The sequence below is a fragment of the Pseudopodoces humilis genome, chromosome 12 (assembly GCF_049639895.1).
Source record: "Pseudopodoces humilis isolate 2021_Gansu_Grassland_sample_001 chromosome 12, ASM4963989v1, whole genome shotgun sequence".
Lineage (NCBI taxonomy): Eukaryota > Metazoa > Chordata > Aves > Passeriformes > Paridae > Pseudopodoces > Pseudopodoces humilis.
The window spans coordinates 14491254-14507821 of NC_142211.1; the positions used below are offsets into that span (position 1 = coordinate 14491254).

Sequence of the window (16568 nt, forward strand, 5' to 3'; positions counted from 1 at the left end):
CCTCCAAGGTTTAAATATAATTGGGACAAGAGTAGTCAAAAGAAATATGGAAGTGTTAATAATATATTTCCAAAACTTCCAAAGGGGGTAGTTGATGTCTTTAAGCAGAATCTTCTGTATTTAAGTATAATTCTCTGTATCTTTAAGCTCTGAGTCTTTAAGGAAAATTCACTGTCCCTTCCTTTGATATCTGTTGCAGATGGAACGTGATGGTATAATTCTCACTTTTAACCACTCTTTTGAATGTAAAAAGATTCTATCATGTGTGTTAAGCAGATGTTCCTCAATGTTTATGGAAAGCTTTTGTATTTTACCACCTGCTTGGCAATTGTCTGAGATGATGTGGTGCTGAGTTACAGATCACATCTTCCTTGGATCTCAACCTGGGGTTCTGCACATCCTGAACTGAACTTTGCTGAAAAGTGAGTAAGGGGAACCTCCCCAAATGACCACCAGAGACCTCTGAATAGGTTCATGCAGGTGCAGTGACACATATTGCATAAGGTTGTGCAAGTCAAACAATTATGCAATAGCTAGATGCATTTATGTAGATTTCAATGTATAAATTCTCTCACTTTTTATTCCTTTGTGTGCTCAGTTTGTGGAACTCTTCCAATTTGCACCCTGCAAATAAACAATATCTCCATTCTAAACCTAACTCTGTCTGTGTTTAGAGTTCCAAAAATTCAGCAACAAGACCAGTGGATATTGCCTACCTTGACTTCAGGAAAACCTTTGACACTGTCTCCCATAAGATCCTTATGGAGAAGCTGTTGATGTATATGGGTTGGATGAGCAGACAGTGGGGTGGATCAAAAGCTGGATGAACAGCTGAGCGCAGAGGGTGGTGATCAGTGGAACAAAGTCTAGTTGGAGGCCAGTGACTAACAGTGGACCCCAGGGGTCAATAGTGGGTCCAGTCCTGTTTAACATCTTTATTAATGGTCCTGGATGGTGGGGCAGAGTGGGCCTTCATCAAGTTTGCTGATGACACCAAACTGCAAGGAGTGGATAGTATTCCGAGGGTTGTGCTGTCATCCAGAGGGGACCTTGACAGGCTGCAGAAATGGGCTGACAGAAATTTTGTTTAATCTTAATAAGGAGAAATGCAAAGTCCTGCACTTCGGGAGGAACAGCCCCATACACAAGTACATGCTGGGGGCCTCCCAGATGAAAAGTTGCTTTTCAGAAAACGTACTGGTGGTCCTGGTGGGTACCAAGTTGAACATGGACCAGCATTGTGCCCTTGCCACAAAGAAGTCTAGTGGTATCTGGGACTGCATTAGGCCTAGAGAAGGCTTGAGGGGTGGGAGGTGGGGGTATCTTATTGATGTATATAGATACCTCAAGGGAAGGTGCAAAGAAGATGGAGCCAGGCTCTTTTCAGTGGTACCCACTGACAGGACCAGAGGCAATGGGAACAAACTGAATCACAGGAGGTTCTGTCTGAACATCAGGATATAAGAAAAATGGTGACAAATATTTTTATCAGGGTCTGTTGTGATAGGACAAGGGATAATGGTTTTAAACTGAAGGTGAGTCAATTTAGATTAGATATAAGAAAGAAGACTTTTTACAATGAGGGGGGTAATACACTGAAACAGGTTGCCCAGAGACGTGGTAGACACCCCATTTCTGCAAACATTCAAGGCCAAGTTGAACAGGGCTCTGAGCAACCTGATCTAGTTGAAGATGTCCCTGCTCATTGCAGGGGCGTTGGACTAAATGACCTTTAAAAGGTCCCTTTCCACACAAACTATTCTATGATTCTATGATGTCATGGGGTAGCTTTACCTTTTAGGTGGTTTTGAGAGCTAGGGAAGTTGAAACTGCTAGTGGCTGATGGGAGTTTTTTCTCCTGACCAATTATCAGTCATTTCTAAAATTGACAGCAGTTTTGACCATTAAAAAGTGAATTCAACCTGTGAACACCCCCTTAAAAAGTACAGTCAGAGCTCTCTTGTCCTCTTTTGTTTCCGGCTTTTGAGAAGGTAACAAGGCTCTGTGGTAGCCTCCTCCATCCCCCCCCCCCCCCCCCCTCGGCCCGGCAAGGCCGCAGAAGACGAAAGGGGGGGGGGGGGGGGGAGGAAAAGAAAAACAGAGCCGGCCAGCCTGGTTTGGTTTTCAGTTTCTGCTGCTGAATTGAAACCTGACACCATAAACTCTTGCAGCTTTTCTAAAGCTTTTAATTCTTTTACTACCTGGATAAAACGTACAGATTACTCCTTTTCCCAGAAAGATAGTGAGAGAGACAATCAACATGAAGAAGGCAACATAAAAACCACCAAAAACAGTGAGGAAAAGAGTTAAGTTTTAAATAGGAAAGAGAGACTAAGGAGATGCTTTACAGCTGAAATATCTTTCTGTTAAAGCTATGGCGATAGACAATAGTAGTTTAAAAAGACTCCTTTAATTCATGGCAGAGTATTGGGGGGAACAGAGGATTCAAAGTGGGGATTTTGGGCAAAAGAGAGAGTAATTGTGATACAGTGAGTTGCTGGAACTGAGTAGAGTGAAGATTTTGAAGCCTTTGGGGGGCAATGAGAGAACTGTTTTCCAGGAAAGCTCACAGACACAGATGAAGAAGACTTTTGCCTTTGAATGACTTAAAATGACATCCCTAGACCTCATGGCCCATACACACCTCAAAGTGATGTGAAATGGGAGGAGAAGATCTGATGACAGATTTCCAGGCAGCTGACATCAGAGCAATAGAAAACTATAACAGAAATAGTTTTCTTGTGAGAAACTCCATAGGTTAACAAAAAGAGACTTCTGTTTCTCTACCAAGACTGATGAAAAGACTGTAGCAAAAATTTGAGACTGTTTTTGACCACCAAAGTTCTAAAGTTTTTTGTTCTCTATGTTGCCATGTGTACAAAGAAATGGTCAAGTAGTGAAAGATAAAAAAGTTTTCTGGAAGTTTATTCTGGTGTTCTTATTCTTGTAATTTGTTAATAAACTGTCTTTATTCCTTTTAAGTTTTAAGCCTGTTTTGCTCTTGTTCTAATCCATATCTCACAGCAAGAAATAAGTAATTTTTTTAGTTACTGGTTTAAAACCACGACATATGATCAGGGTATAGTTTTTTACTGTGAGGGTGACTGATCTCTGGAACATGTTGCACAGAGAGCTTGTGGATTCTGTCTCCTTGAAGACATTCAAAATTCTCTTCTGGACATAGTCCTGGGAAAACCAGCTCTAGGTGGCCCTGCTTGAGCAGGAAAGTTGGACCAAATGACCTCCAGAGCTCTTTTCCAACCTCAGTCATTCTATGACTGTGAAAAGTACTGGTTTATTGATACATTGATGGAATTTCAAATGGAAATGATTGTAATAATTTTTACATTTCTTTCTAAACAGATGCATTTCAAATCCTTTGCAATTAAACCTGAAATACTATATTCAGATACAGATATCTGGTAAAGAGGTCAAGAGGAAAAGTGCCTGCAAAACTTCAGTCCTGGACATGAGGAAAGCAGACTTCAGGTTTGCTCAGGTAACTAGCTAGCAAAGTCCTCTGGGAAAACGCTTTTGGAAGGTGCTGAGGTACATTAGTGCTGGGGTACATCAGTGCTGGTCCACTTTTTAAGCATCACTGCCTAAGGGCACAGGAGCAGGCAATTCCCAAATGCTGTAAGTTAAGCAGGTGAGGCAGAAGTACATCTTGGATTCTTTTGGAGCTAAGGCAAAAAAAGATGTATGTTGAGTGGAAGCAAAGTCAGGTGACATGGGAGAAATATAGAGATGCTGCTTGTCATTGTAGGGAGAAAATTTATGTGGCCAAAACTCAATTGGAATTGAAGTTACCAGAACTGAGGGGGACAATAAAAAGAGTTTTTAAAAATATGCCGATAGCAAAAGTCAGACAATAAACAATATTGATTGACCCGTGACTTGATGAGAATGGTCACCTCACAAGTCCCAGTCACCCCTGAACTTGTGCAGGATGTGCTGCTCCAGCTGGATCCCTATAAGTCTATAGGGGCTGATGGGATTCATCCAAAAGTGCTCAAAAAGCTGACTGATGTAATTGTGAGACCTCTCTCAATGAGTTTTGAATGGTCCTGGGAAATCTGGAGAGGTCCAAGTCAACTGAAAGCTGTCAAAGGCCCCAGTTTTCAAGAAGGGCAAGAAGGATGACCCTGGTAACTGCAAGCCTCTCACCTGAAGGACAACGCAGTCATCGGTCACAGCACGGCTTCATGAGGGGAAGGTCCTGCTTGACAAACTTAGTTTCTTTTTATGACAAGGTAACTCACCTAGCTGATCAAGGGAAACAAGTTGATGTGATCTTTTTGGATTTCAGTAAAGCTTTTGATACTGTCACAGGATCCTTCTGAACAAAATGTCCAGCACAGAGATGGATAAACACATGATATGATGGGTGAGCAACTGGCTCACAGGTTGGACACAAAGGGTTATAGTGAATAGGATAAGTCTGGCAATCGGTCACTCTGGTGGGATTCCACAGGGCTCCGCCTTAGGCCCTTCTACCTTAGGCCCTCTATCTTATGGCTTTTCAACATTCTTCATAAACAACTTGGATGCAGGATTGGAAGATATACTAAGTAATTTTGCTGACAGCACTAAATTGGGAGGAGAGCCTGACTCCCTTGAAGGCAGGGACTCCCTGCCGAGACCTCGACAAATTAGAGGTCTGAGCAATCATCAACTGTGGGAAGTTTAACAAGGACAAGTGACAGATTCTGCACCTGGAACAAGGCAACCTTGGATGTAGGGACAGACTGGGGAATGAGATGCTGGAAAGCAGAGCTGTGGAAAGGTACCTGGGGATCCTGGTCAACAGCAAGTTGAATATGGGTCAACAATGTGTTCTGGCAGCCAGGAGGGTCAACTGTGTCCTGGGGGCATCAGGCCCAGCATCACCAGCCAGTCAAGGGAGGTGATTGTCCCATTCTGCTCTGCACTGGTGCAGCCTCACCTTGAATATTGTGAACAGTTTTGGGTGCTACAGTATTAGAAGGATATAAAGCTATTAGAAAACATCAAAAGGAAGGTTGTGAAGGTGGTGAAGAGTCTAGAGAGAAAGCCACATGAAGAGTGGCTAAGGTCACTTGGTCTGTTCAGCCTGGAGACTGAGGGGAGACCTCATAGTTGTCTACAGCTTCATCACAAGCGGAAGCAGAGGGGCAGGACACTGATCTCTTCTCTGTGGTGTCCAGTGACAGGATCCGAGGGAATGGCCTGAAGCTGTGTCAGAGGAGGGTTAGGTTGGCTACTAGGAAAAAGTTCTTCCCCCAGAGGGTGGTCAGGCACTGGAACAGGCTCCCTAGGGAAGTGGTAACAGCATCAAGCCATCCAGAGTTCAAGAAGCAATCGGACAATGCTCTCAGGCACATGGTAGGGTTCTTGGGGTTTGTTGAGGGTTAGGTGTCCTTTTTTTTTGTTTTGTCATTCTGGCCTGCCCGGGGAATTTTTACCCATTATGTGCTGGGACAACCTAACTACCAGTGCTTAGGGGTGATTGACAACGGACAAAGAGTAGCCGGGCCCAGGGGGGGGGAAGGGGGCAGAAAAGGAGGGTGGGGACAGTTTTTAGCTGGCTTTCTTCGGTTTCGGGAAGGACGTTCGTGTGCTGGGTCGCGGAGCTGCTGCGGTGGAGAGAAGGGAATTTCGCCCTCACCCAGACGGAGCGTTGCTTCTCCTCCTTTCCCCTCTTTGCTGGTGGCCTCGCACCCCCTGACCTGCCGGGACGTGTGGCAGTGCCAGCCACCGCCGCGGAGCTGCTGATACACCTCAGCCACCGGCCCAGGATCTCTGCTCATCCCTGCTCTTTCCAGCCGACTGTTCCTCGGAGCCCTGCAGGGGCACCGGGACTGACTGCCCGAGGGGTTTGTGAAAAACAAAACCTCTCCTCCATCCCATCTCAGCTGAGAAAGCTGTCCCGGGGTCCCTGGTTCTGTGTTCTTGTTATTGCTGTAGTTATTGTTTGTTTGTTTGCCTGGTTATACTAGTAAAGAACTGTTATTCCTATCCCCAGATCTCTGCCTGAAAGCCCCTTGATTTCAAAATTATAATAATTCGGAAAGAGGGGGTCTACATTCTTTCAACCCAAGGGAGGCTCCTGCTCTCCCTAGCAGACACCTGTCTTCTAGAACCAAGACAGATTTTGGCCACCCAACGTGGGGGCACTGAGAGAAAAGGGCATAAAAGGAATAACAGTTCTTAAATAACCTAACTTTTGTGTGCTGGATTTAGAAACCTTGTTAGGTAGAACCATGTTGTTGAGCTTACCCAGGTTCGGGGGGGCATGTGGTCACAGCTATATTTCTCCCATTTGCTGTACCTTACTTAAATATGGGTCCTATAACTAAGGCTACTGTGGCTATTATCCAGCTTGTTTTGTGGATTGATAAGGTGAGGAATTCATGGATGTTTAACGCCCTCTGGACGGCAGGCTCATGGATTCAGAGTTGTCACACACTAACTGGATGGTTTTCAGGTTACTATAATAATGGTACCTACTGGGACAAAAAGACAGCTGGGGAAATTTTCTCCCAACCTTTCACCCAGTTCCTTGGGCCTACCCTGCCAGATTTCGAAGGGTTAAAATCTTCTCTGAATGCTAATGACATCTTACAGTGGCTGGTGGTACTGATAGGCCTGTTTTACTTAGCCTTCAGAGACAAAGGGAAAGAGACCAGAGATGCTACTCCAGAACCTGGCACAGCCCCAGAGACAGGGAGTGCTGCTCTAGAGCCTGGCACAGCCCCAGAGACAGGGAGTGCTGCCCCAGAGCCTGGCACAGCCCCAGAGACAGGGGGTGCTGCTCTAGAGCCTGGCACAGCCCCAGAGACAGGGGGTGCTGCCCCAGAGCCTGGCACAGCCCCAGAGACAGGGGGTGCTGCTCTAGAGCCTGACCCTGCCCCACAGCCCACCTCAGAAATGAACCACCCAGAGTGGGTGGGGGTTCTGGTGAAAGGAGATACGTGAGATGAGCAAGAAGATAGAGTGCATTTCCTCAGCTGCTGAGAAACCCTCCCCCTGCCCCAAAGAGGGAGAGTCTGATGGTGCTGCAGTGGAACCCACAGACGTTACAACCGTCCAGGTTCCAGCTGAAACCACAAGGGCAGTCACAGCCAGCAGCTGTTGCCCCTGTGGAAACCAGTGTGATAAATGAACTTGTAAAAATTCGTAGAAATCTAAATAAATATATTTGTAGCAATAATAATATAAAATATAAAGTACAGTGTGGCCCACAAGTCCTTCCCAGATCTAGTCGCGAATTCCCACCCAAGAGATAACGACCCTAGCCGGCGCCCATCAACGGAAAAGAATGAACAGGACATGGACCATCAGGCTGACAGGGACAGGCTCGGCGCCCATCAACGGAAAAGAATGAACAAGACATGAACCATCAGGCTGACAGGGAAAGGCTCCGACGAGATACTCATCACCGGACCTGAACACCCCGCCTTGCAGGCCACCGTTGGGGAAGCAATCAGGCAGACAAAGGGAAAAAGTCCAGCCGAGATATCCATCAGCTCCAACCCGGATCCAACCATCCCATCCAGATGGCCTGAACCAAAATGAAATCAAGGAACACCCAGAACTTCTTTTACATATGAGGAGACTCTGTCCGGAACGTCTATTTGACTCTATTCTCCAACGCCAGGAAATCAATTCATCCAACAATCAAGGACCCTTGGTGAATGGTGCCTGCCTGGAATTTGGCCTCAAGGCACAAAATCCCTATAAAAACCCCGGACAGTCTACCCTCCTTCGTGGATTTGGGAACACCTATACCTTTGGGTATAGACCCCTGTCCACCCAGCGCTGCGCTGTTTGTTTTATTGTGGTTTTTCCTCATTGTTTATTTTTTATAAAAATTGTTTTATAATAAATTGTTCTTTTATTTAACCCAAATTTGCCTTTGCATTTATAACAGAGGTGTCAAAGATAGACTTAGATTGGCAACACAAGGGAGAGTTGTTCCTAGCTCGATGGGCCCATGATGCCTCAGGTCATCAGGGGAGAGATGCCACCTATAAGTGGGCACGAGACCGAGGGGTGGATCCAACCATGGACAGTATTTCCCAGGTTATCCATGACTGTGAGACGTGTGCCACGATCAAGCAGGCCAAGCGGTTGAAGCCGCTATGGTACGGTGGGCGGTGGTCCAAATATAGGTATGGGGAAGCCTGGCAGATTGACTACATCACACTGCCCCAAAACCCGCCAAGGCAAGCGCTACGTGCTCACGATGGTAGAAGCCACCTCTGGATGGTTGGAAACCTACCCCGTGCCTCATGCTACAGTCCGGAACACCATTCCTGGGACTTGAAAAGCAGGTCCTTTGGAGGCATGGCACCCCTGAGAGGATTGAGTCAGACAATGGGACTCATTTCAAGAATAACCTTATAAACAGCTGGGCTAGGGAACATGGCATTGAGTGGGTGTACCATATCCCCTACCATGCACCCACTGCTGGAAAAGTTGAACGGTGCAATGGCCTGCTTAAAACCAGCTTGAAGGCACTGGGTGGGGGAACTTTCAAGAACTGGGAGATTAATTTAGCAAAAGCCACATGGTTGGTGGACACCCGAGGTTCCACTGACCAAGCAGCCCATGCCCTATCTGATCCCTTTAGAACGACAGATGGAGATAAGGTTCCAGTGGTACATATGAGAGGTATGCTGGGAAAAACTGTTTGGGTTAACTCTGCCTCCAGCAAAGACAGTCCAATCCGTGGGGTTGTCTTTGCTCAGGGACCGGGTTGCACTTGGTGGGTGATGCAAAAAGATGGAGAGACCCGGTGCATACCCCAAGGGGACCTGGTTTTAGGGTGAAACTACCCATGACACTGTGCTTGTATCTGTATCTGCATGTACATATGTATATAGTTAAAGTAGTGTGTGTTTGTGTATAATTTAAAGGTTTAATTTTTGATGTAACATTTTTGGTATGGGAAAAAATTCGGGGTGGATAGTGTTGAGGGTTAGGTGTCCTTTTTTTTTGTTTTGTCTTTCTGGCCTGCCCGGGGAATTTTTACCCTTTATGTGTGGGACAACCTAACTACCGGTGCTTAGGGGTGATTGACAACGGACAGAGTAGCCGGGCCCAGGGGGGGTGGGAAGGGGGTTAGAAAAGGAGGGTGGGGACAGTTTTTTAGCTGGCTTTCTTCGGTTTCGGGGAAGGACGTTCGTGTGCTGGGTCGCGGAGCTGCTGCGGTGGAGAGAAGGGAATTTCGCCCTCACCCAGACGGAGCGGGTGCTTCTCCTCCTTTCCCTCTTTGCTGGTGGCCTCGCACCCCCTGACCTGCCGGGACGTGTGGCAGTGCCAGCCACCGCCGCGGAGCTGCTGATACACCTCAGCCACCGGCCCAGGATCTCTGCTCATCCCTGCTCTTTCCAGCCGACTGTTCCTCGGAGCCCTGCAGGGGCACCGGGACTGACTGCCCGAGGGGTTTGTGAAAAACAAAACCTCTCCTCCATCCCATCTCAGCTGAGAAAGCTGTCCCGGGGTCCCTGGTTCTGTGTTCTTGTTATTGCTGTAGTTATTGTTTGTTTGTTTGCCTGGTTATACTAGTAAAGAACTGTTATTCCTATCCCCAGATCTCTGCCTGAAAGCCCCTTGATTTCAAAATTTATAATAATTCGGAAAGAGGGGGTCTACATTCTTTCAACCCAAGGGAGGCTCCTGCTCTCCCTAGCAGACACCTGTCTTCTAGAACCAAGACAGGGTTGTCCTGTGCAAGGCTGGGAGTTGGACTTGATGACCCTTGTAGGTCCCTTCAAACTCAGCATATTCTATGATTCTATCATGTAAGAGACAAAGCAAGTATGTGAAGCTATTTATGAGAAGACCTTTTTTTTTGTCCTGGACAAATGTCCTTTATTGGACAGATTCTGTGTGGCAGAAGACATCTGCCTCAATTTTTATAGTACTGCCAATTACCTGATTCTCACAAAGATTTGGATCACCATGGCAATGTAGTAGAATGCAGAACATCAGCTCTGCATATCTCCCAGGAGCACTATAGTGAAGTCTCAAGCCTGCATACTGCAAACATTTATGCATAAGCTGAATTTATATACTGTGATTATTTTCCTGGACACCTTCTGGACTTCATTGCAGCACACAAAACCAAACACAGGCTTATATATTTTCAGAATCAGGACCTAGTTACCACTAGTCAGCTGTGAGTTAATGCTTCTTTAGTTAATATGCAGCTTACTAAATGTGGGAGAATCTCATGTTTGGTACAGTTTGGGGTGTTGTTTTTTGTTTAATTTTTCGCACAACTCCATGTATGTTGTTTCAGCATTAATGGTGAAAGTGAAGTACTGTGTAGACACTGATGTTTACTTGTTTATATTTAATGTAGCTCAGAGCAGTGGGCCCCATTTAAAAGCATGTCCTTTTATATAAACATTGGAAAGCTCTAGTGGACATGTTTCCCCTTATGTGACTCCTTATTGTCTTCTTGTTTTTCACAGGAATTAATGTATCTATATAGCAACTTTATTGTGATAATCAAGTATAAGCAATTTGGTGAGTATATAATGCATTTCATTACTTATGCTATGCCAGATTATTTTAAATGCCCTCTGGTAGAAGAGATTAGGAATTATTTCTAATTACAAAATAGTGCCCCACAACAAAATTATGTTAAGCAAGAACATCAGGAATGTATAATAAAAATGCAGGAAAATGCCTCCTGTTGCACTGCAAGAAGATCCTTATGTGGTTTAGTGTAAATATCAAACTGTGAATTATTGTTAATGTTCACAAGAAAAAGTAGCCTGGCATCAGTCTTTATACTCTTTGAAGTCCTGCCTACGCATATGCATGCATGCACCAATGTATATATCTAGGAAGGCACCTATTATAGTATTTAAGCTATGCAAAGCAAGGCAAAGGTTTCTGACCTATATCTATTCCCTTAAACTACAGTTTGTGCTGTGAAACTAAATCAGTCAGGATACAGATACGGATATCACTTAGGTGCACATCCAACACTCACCAAACTACACTGGCAATCTTTAGTATGACTTCTCAGACAAACTGATCAGGCTTCCAGCAGCACTTATGTATGAAACATAGTAAGTAGTGCAGTTACATATTATTTAGAATTTTTATTCAGTTATTTACTGCAGGGGTTGATTACTGTTTCAAAAATCTGTTTCAGATCGTGGTATGTTAAACCCAGCCAACAGACATTTTGCGTATTCCTGGGACAGGGAGAAAATAGAAGGATGGCAAGAAAACTCATGGATAGAGAAAATAAGATTTTAAAAGGGAAAGCAAAAAACTGTGTGTGCAAGCAAAACAAAAAGAGGAATTCATTCATTGCTACCCATCAGCAGGTGTTTAGCCACTTCCTGGGAGTCAGGAACTCAGCATGCATAGCAGTTTCTTGAGAAGACAGGCACCATAACCACAAGTATTCTTTATTTTTCCTCCTTTCATTGAGTTTTTATTGTTGAGCATAATGTTATATGGTATGTGAAATGTCCCTTTGGTCAATTCAGGTCAGCCTTTTGTCCACTTCCAACCTACTCACTGGGGAAAATGGGGAAGGAGCAAGCACTGTTCAGCAATAGCCAAAACACTGTTGTGTTATCAACCCTATTTTAGCCAGAAATGCAAAAATTTACTTCTGGTTCTGATCCAGGATGTGTTTTATCCCAAGAATACATTAGGTGCACAGGACTGGCCAAAGACCCACTGAAATTAGTGAAAAGACTACTGGTGACTGATGGAATACAGATTGGGCTTTGAGCCTAACACTGCTGAGTTCATCGATTCATCACAAGGGCTTGTTGTGAATTCATGTTGTAAATATTGGCTTTTCACAATTATTCTGATAAATATATATTATATGCTTTCACTATATTCTTTTCTCTCTTAGTAAGTTATAGGCTTAGATAGGAATTCTGAATAAATAAAGATATGTTTCATCCGGACAAGGCAAGACAATGGGAGGATCAAGCTGTGGAAAACAGGCTGTTATCAGCAGCAGGAAAGGGAGAGCAAACTGTTATCAAAAAAACCCGGTACCAGGACGTGGGCAGGGGGGAAAGATAAGCTCAGCTGCCCTCAGAAGAAGGATGAGGGGCCCAGACCCTTATCAACAACTGACCATCTGCAGAGAAAAGGAAACCAGACTCCAAAAGAATGCTGACCAGCAAGAATAATGATGACCAGCAAAAAAATTATGATGACCAGCAGAAACTGAGACTGTGCAAAAGCATGATCTAAGAAGGCGGAACCAGGGAGGGGACATGCTTGAATATGCATTAACCCCTCACAGCAAGGATGGGATAAAAGGGGTATCCCTGGGATACCAGGTGTGCTCTTGGCAGCGCGCCAAGGCACCCGGCCGTTTTAACTCTTTGCTTTATTTTATGTCTCTTATTGTCTTTATTAAACTTTTTAAAATTTACAGGAGTGAACTTCGTTTTTCACAGAAATTGGGGGCTCGTCTCGGATGAAGCACCTCGCCCCGGGGAAACCAGGAGATTCCAGGCGGGGGAAGGCGCCCCCCTGCCGGCTTTGGTAATCCGCTTTGGCTCTTCTGGTGTCATCGGTGGTAGCAGGGGCAAACACCCGAAGGACAAGAGAGAGACAAGTAAAGCAAAGAAAAATAAAAAAAATCAAAGTAATAAAGCGCTCCTTCAAAAACCCCATAATCTTTCAGGACCTGAACAGGAATTGGTAAGTACTGATCAGTGGGGTGGAAACGGGGGGATGAATGTGTGTGAATGAGACGCAAGCTGGTTACCCCAGACCTGTGGAGCGAGAGCGGAGTCCATACTACCAAGGTTCCTATCTTTCGCGAGAAAATAGGCCGGGAATTGGACGGAGCGAATGAAAAAGGAGTGAAAGAATCCCCCCGGGGTTACTGGGACTGGGGTCTCAGGGAGGGGTTGGACCCTGGAAAGGAAGGAATCGGGAGTTCTCCTAAGTTCAGTGTACTAGGAGACGGGACAAAAAGGGGATAAAAAATTAATAAATCCCCGGGAATATTGCCAGGTTTGAGGGTGCAAACCACGGGAAGTGTGGGATACAGTAACCCAAGAAAATCTGGGGGGTTGGCCAACAACATTGAAGGTACCTTATTATTGTATTGTCTTGGTGTGAGTGAAAGTGAGTGTGGAAAGTCTATTAAAGAAATGAGAATGCATGTGTGAATGAGAGATCGTGTATAACTGTATTTTGAGGGGGGGAAGGTGGACTGTAACAAGAACACTGAGAGAGGGATTTGGAGTTTGTTGGTTTTGTTGGTGGTGTTGTGAAGGGTGATTAGGTATTTTAAAGAAGTGAACTCGTGTTTTTTTAAGGGAGTTAACATAGGTATTTTAAAGAAGTGAACTCGTTTTTTTTTTTAAGGGAGTTAACATAGGTATTTTAAAGAAGTGAACTGGTGTTTTAAAGGAGTGGAATTGGTATTCTAAAATAGTACAATTGGTGTTCTCAATAGTGGTACTTAAAAGGAGTAGGGTGAAACAGAGAACACTCGGAAAAATGGGACAGAGAACCAGTAAGCTGTCCTTAAGAGAAAAAAGAATTAATAAAATACCAGAGGATATACCTCAAGATAGTCCCCCTCGGGGTCAAACTAGCAAATTGGGATACAGATCCCGATACAAAGGGGAAAGACAAAATAAAAATGATCCAATTCTGCATGAAGGAGTGGGTAAAAAAGGAAATTAGACCTGATCATGTTTACTGGCCAAAATACGGGTCCTCGGAGGCTTGGATCTGCCAGGCTCTAAATATTATTTGTGAATTCAAAAGAGCCATACAATCCAGAAGAAAGAGAATATGCCTCTTGCTGGTTTAGGAAACACAGAACCTCTGGGAGCCAGAGTTTTTAAAGTATCTAAAACTCCAGTGGTTGAGCAAACAGAAAATAAAAAAAAATGGGACCCCCTTGATGTCTTACCTCCACCACTAACACAGGGAGCCCTCCCGCTGCAGCCAGCCGCAGGGGTTCCCCAGCCTCCGGGAATTCCTCCGCCTCCAATGGCGCTGGGAATCCTCCCACCCCCGCTGATGCTGGGAATTCCACCCGTCCCGGAACTCCTGCCCCCCCCTTCGAACCGGGGAGAGCGCTGGGTGTCCCGACTCTGGCTTCTGCTCCACCCGCCCTGCCGGCCCCGGCTTCACTGCCGGACACCAGCACTCCGGCTGCAGCAGCCCCGGCTTCAATGCCGGGCCCCAGCAGCTCTGCACAGGCGGCCCTGGCTTCACTGCCAGGCCCCGCTCTCACTCCTTCTGCACTAGGGATCCCAGCTTCCCTGCCGGACTCTGTTTCTGCCTCTTTTCCTTTGGAGAGTTCAGCGCCTGCCGCCCAGATAACATCTCTTCTTAACGAAGGGGCACCATATCAGAACACAAGGGGAGCTATTAAAGCTCAAAAGCAGCCTGATAACCTCTGTGTTACCAACACTAATACAAAACAAGGGAAGGGGGGTGTAAAAACAGATAGACAGGGAGAGTGGAACCAAGAAATCAATTTATTCCCATTACGAGAAGTACCTATGGGAGGGGTCCAGGGGGGAATGGGATTTGTGAATGCTCCTTTAACTTCTACAGAAGTTAGGAATTTCAAAAAGGAGATTAAAGGGCTATTAGAAGACCCTATAGGTACGGCTGAACAATTAGATCAATTCCTAGGGCCCAATATTTTCACTTGGGAAGAAATGCAATCAATAATGAAAATAATATTTTCCCAAGAGGAAAGAGATATGATTAGAACTGCTGGGATAAAAATATGGGAAAGAGAAAACCAACAAGGCCCACCGGGAGAACAGAAATTGCCAACTGCACCTCCTAATTGGAACCAGAATGATGAAGTTGGGAGGGGAAGTATGAATGATTATCGTAATTTGATAATCAAAGGGATAAAGGAGGGAGCGCCCCGAGGGCAAAATGTTAGAAAAGCCTTTGAGGGACAACAGGGAAAAGAGGAAACCCCAACTGAATGGCTGGAAAGGCTCCGAAAAAATATGAAACAATACTCTGGAATAGACCCTGAGTCCCTAGCAGGACAAGCCCTGCTAAGGGTCAATTTTGTCACCCCGGGCATGGCCAGATATTAGGAAAAAAATAGAAAAATTGGAAGACTGGCACGACAAACCCTTAAATGACTTATTAAGAGAAGCTCAAAGGGTTTATGTACGGAGAGATGAAGAAAAAGCTAAAGTGGAAGCAAGAATCATGATAGCCACTATGAGGGAAAACACTTTCCAGAAAAATCTGAATCAAAAACCCTCAGGAATTCCTCCTAAACACTCAGGGGCTAGAAGTGGGGAGAAGGGAAGGGATAAAAAATCCAGCACAATCAAAATTCCCGGGACAACCCAGGAATACCTGTTTTTATTGCAAAAAGGAAGGGCATTTTTAAACGAGAATGCCCTCACTTAAGGAGGGATCTAAAGATATTTCAAGAGACACCCCCAGAGGAAGAATAGGGGAGTCACTGGCTCTATTTTTTGGGGGACAAATACCATCTGGAGCCTTTGATAACTTTAAAAGTGGGCCCCCAAGAGGAGACATTGGAATTTATAGTTGATACTGGGGCAGAAAGGACTTGTGTTGTTAATATTCCAAAGGGATGTGATATAAGTAATGATACTGTAAAAAGTAACAGGGGCAAAAGGGGAAGGGTTTAAAGTTCCTGTCATTAAAAATGTGGTCATAGAAGGAGAAACAAAAAATAGGAATAGGAGATGTTTTACTAGTTCCTGGGGCTGGCAGCAACTTATTGGGAAGGGATTTTACAGATACAATTAGGAATTGGGGTTATCCCAGTAGAAGGGAAAATGACAGCCAAAGTGTTAAAACTTGGCCAAAAAGATGAAGAGAAAATTAACAAAGAAGTTTGGGCTGGAAAAGGAAATAGGGGTGGATTGAATATTGACCCCATAAGGGTCACTATTGAAAGGGAAGAATGTCCCATACGTGTACGTCAGTATCCTATTTCTTTGGAGGGGAGAGAAGGCTTAAAGCCAGTAATAGAAGAATTGATAAAGGATGGGACATTGGAACCTTGTAAATCTCCTCATAACACCCCTATACTCCCAGTAAAGAAACCTGATGGAAATTACAGATTAGTGCAAGATTTAAGGGAGGTAAATAAAAGAACACGAGCCCGTTACCCTGTGGTTCCTAATCCTTATACTCTTTTAAGTAAAGTCCCACCTCAACATCAGTGGTTCAGTGTGGTGGATCTTAAAGATGCTTTCTGGGCCTGCCCACTGGCAGAAGAAAGCCGAGATATTTTTGCTTTTGAACGGGAAGATCCAAATACCGGGAGAAAGCAACAATTAAGATGGACAAAATTACCACAAGGATTCACAGAGTCCCCAAATCTATTCGGGCAAGCCTTAGAAGAGATACTACAAACTTTCCCCACTCCTGTAGGAATACAAATTATCCAATATGTGGATGATCTCCTAATATCAGGAGAAATAGAAGCTGAAGTTAGAGAAGCTACTATAAAACTTCTGAATTTTCTTGGGGAAAAGGGACTCAGAGTATCAAAAGGAAAGTTACAGTTTGTGGAATCAGAGGTAAAATATCTTGGTCACCTG

The 16568-nt window shown here is 44.8% G+C and overlaps 1 protein-coding gene across 1 annotated transcript in view; it reads right to left on the reverse strand.

Annotated features, from left to right (window-relative positions):
* The window catches only part of LOC148183404 (BDNF/NT-3 growth factors receptor-like), a 596246-nt gene that overhangs the window by 288950 nt on the left and 290728 nt on the right, over positions 1–16568 (reverse strand).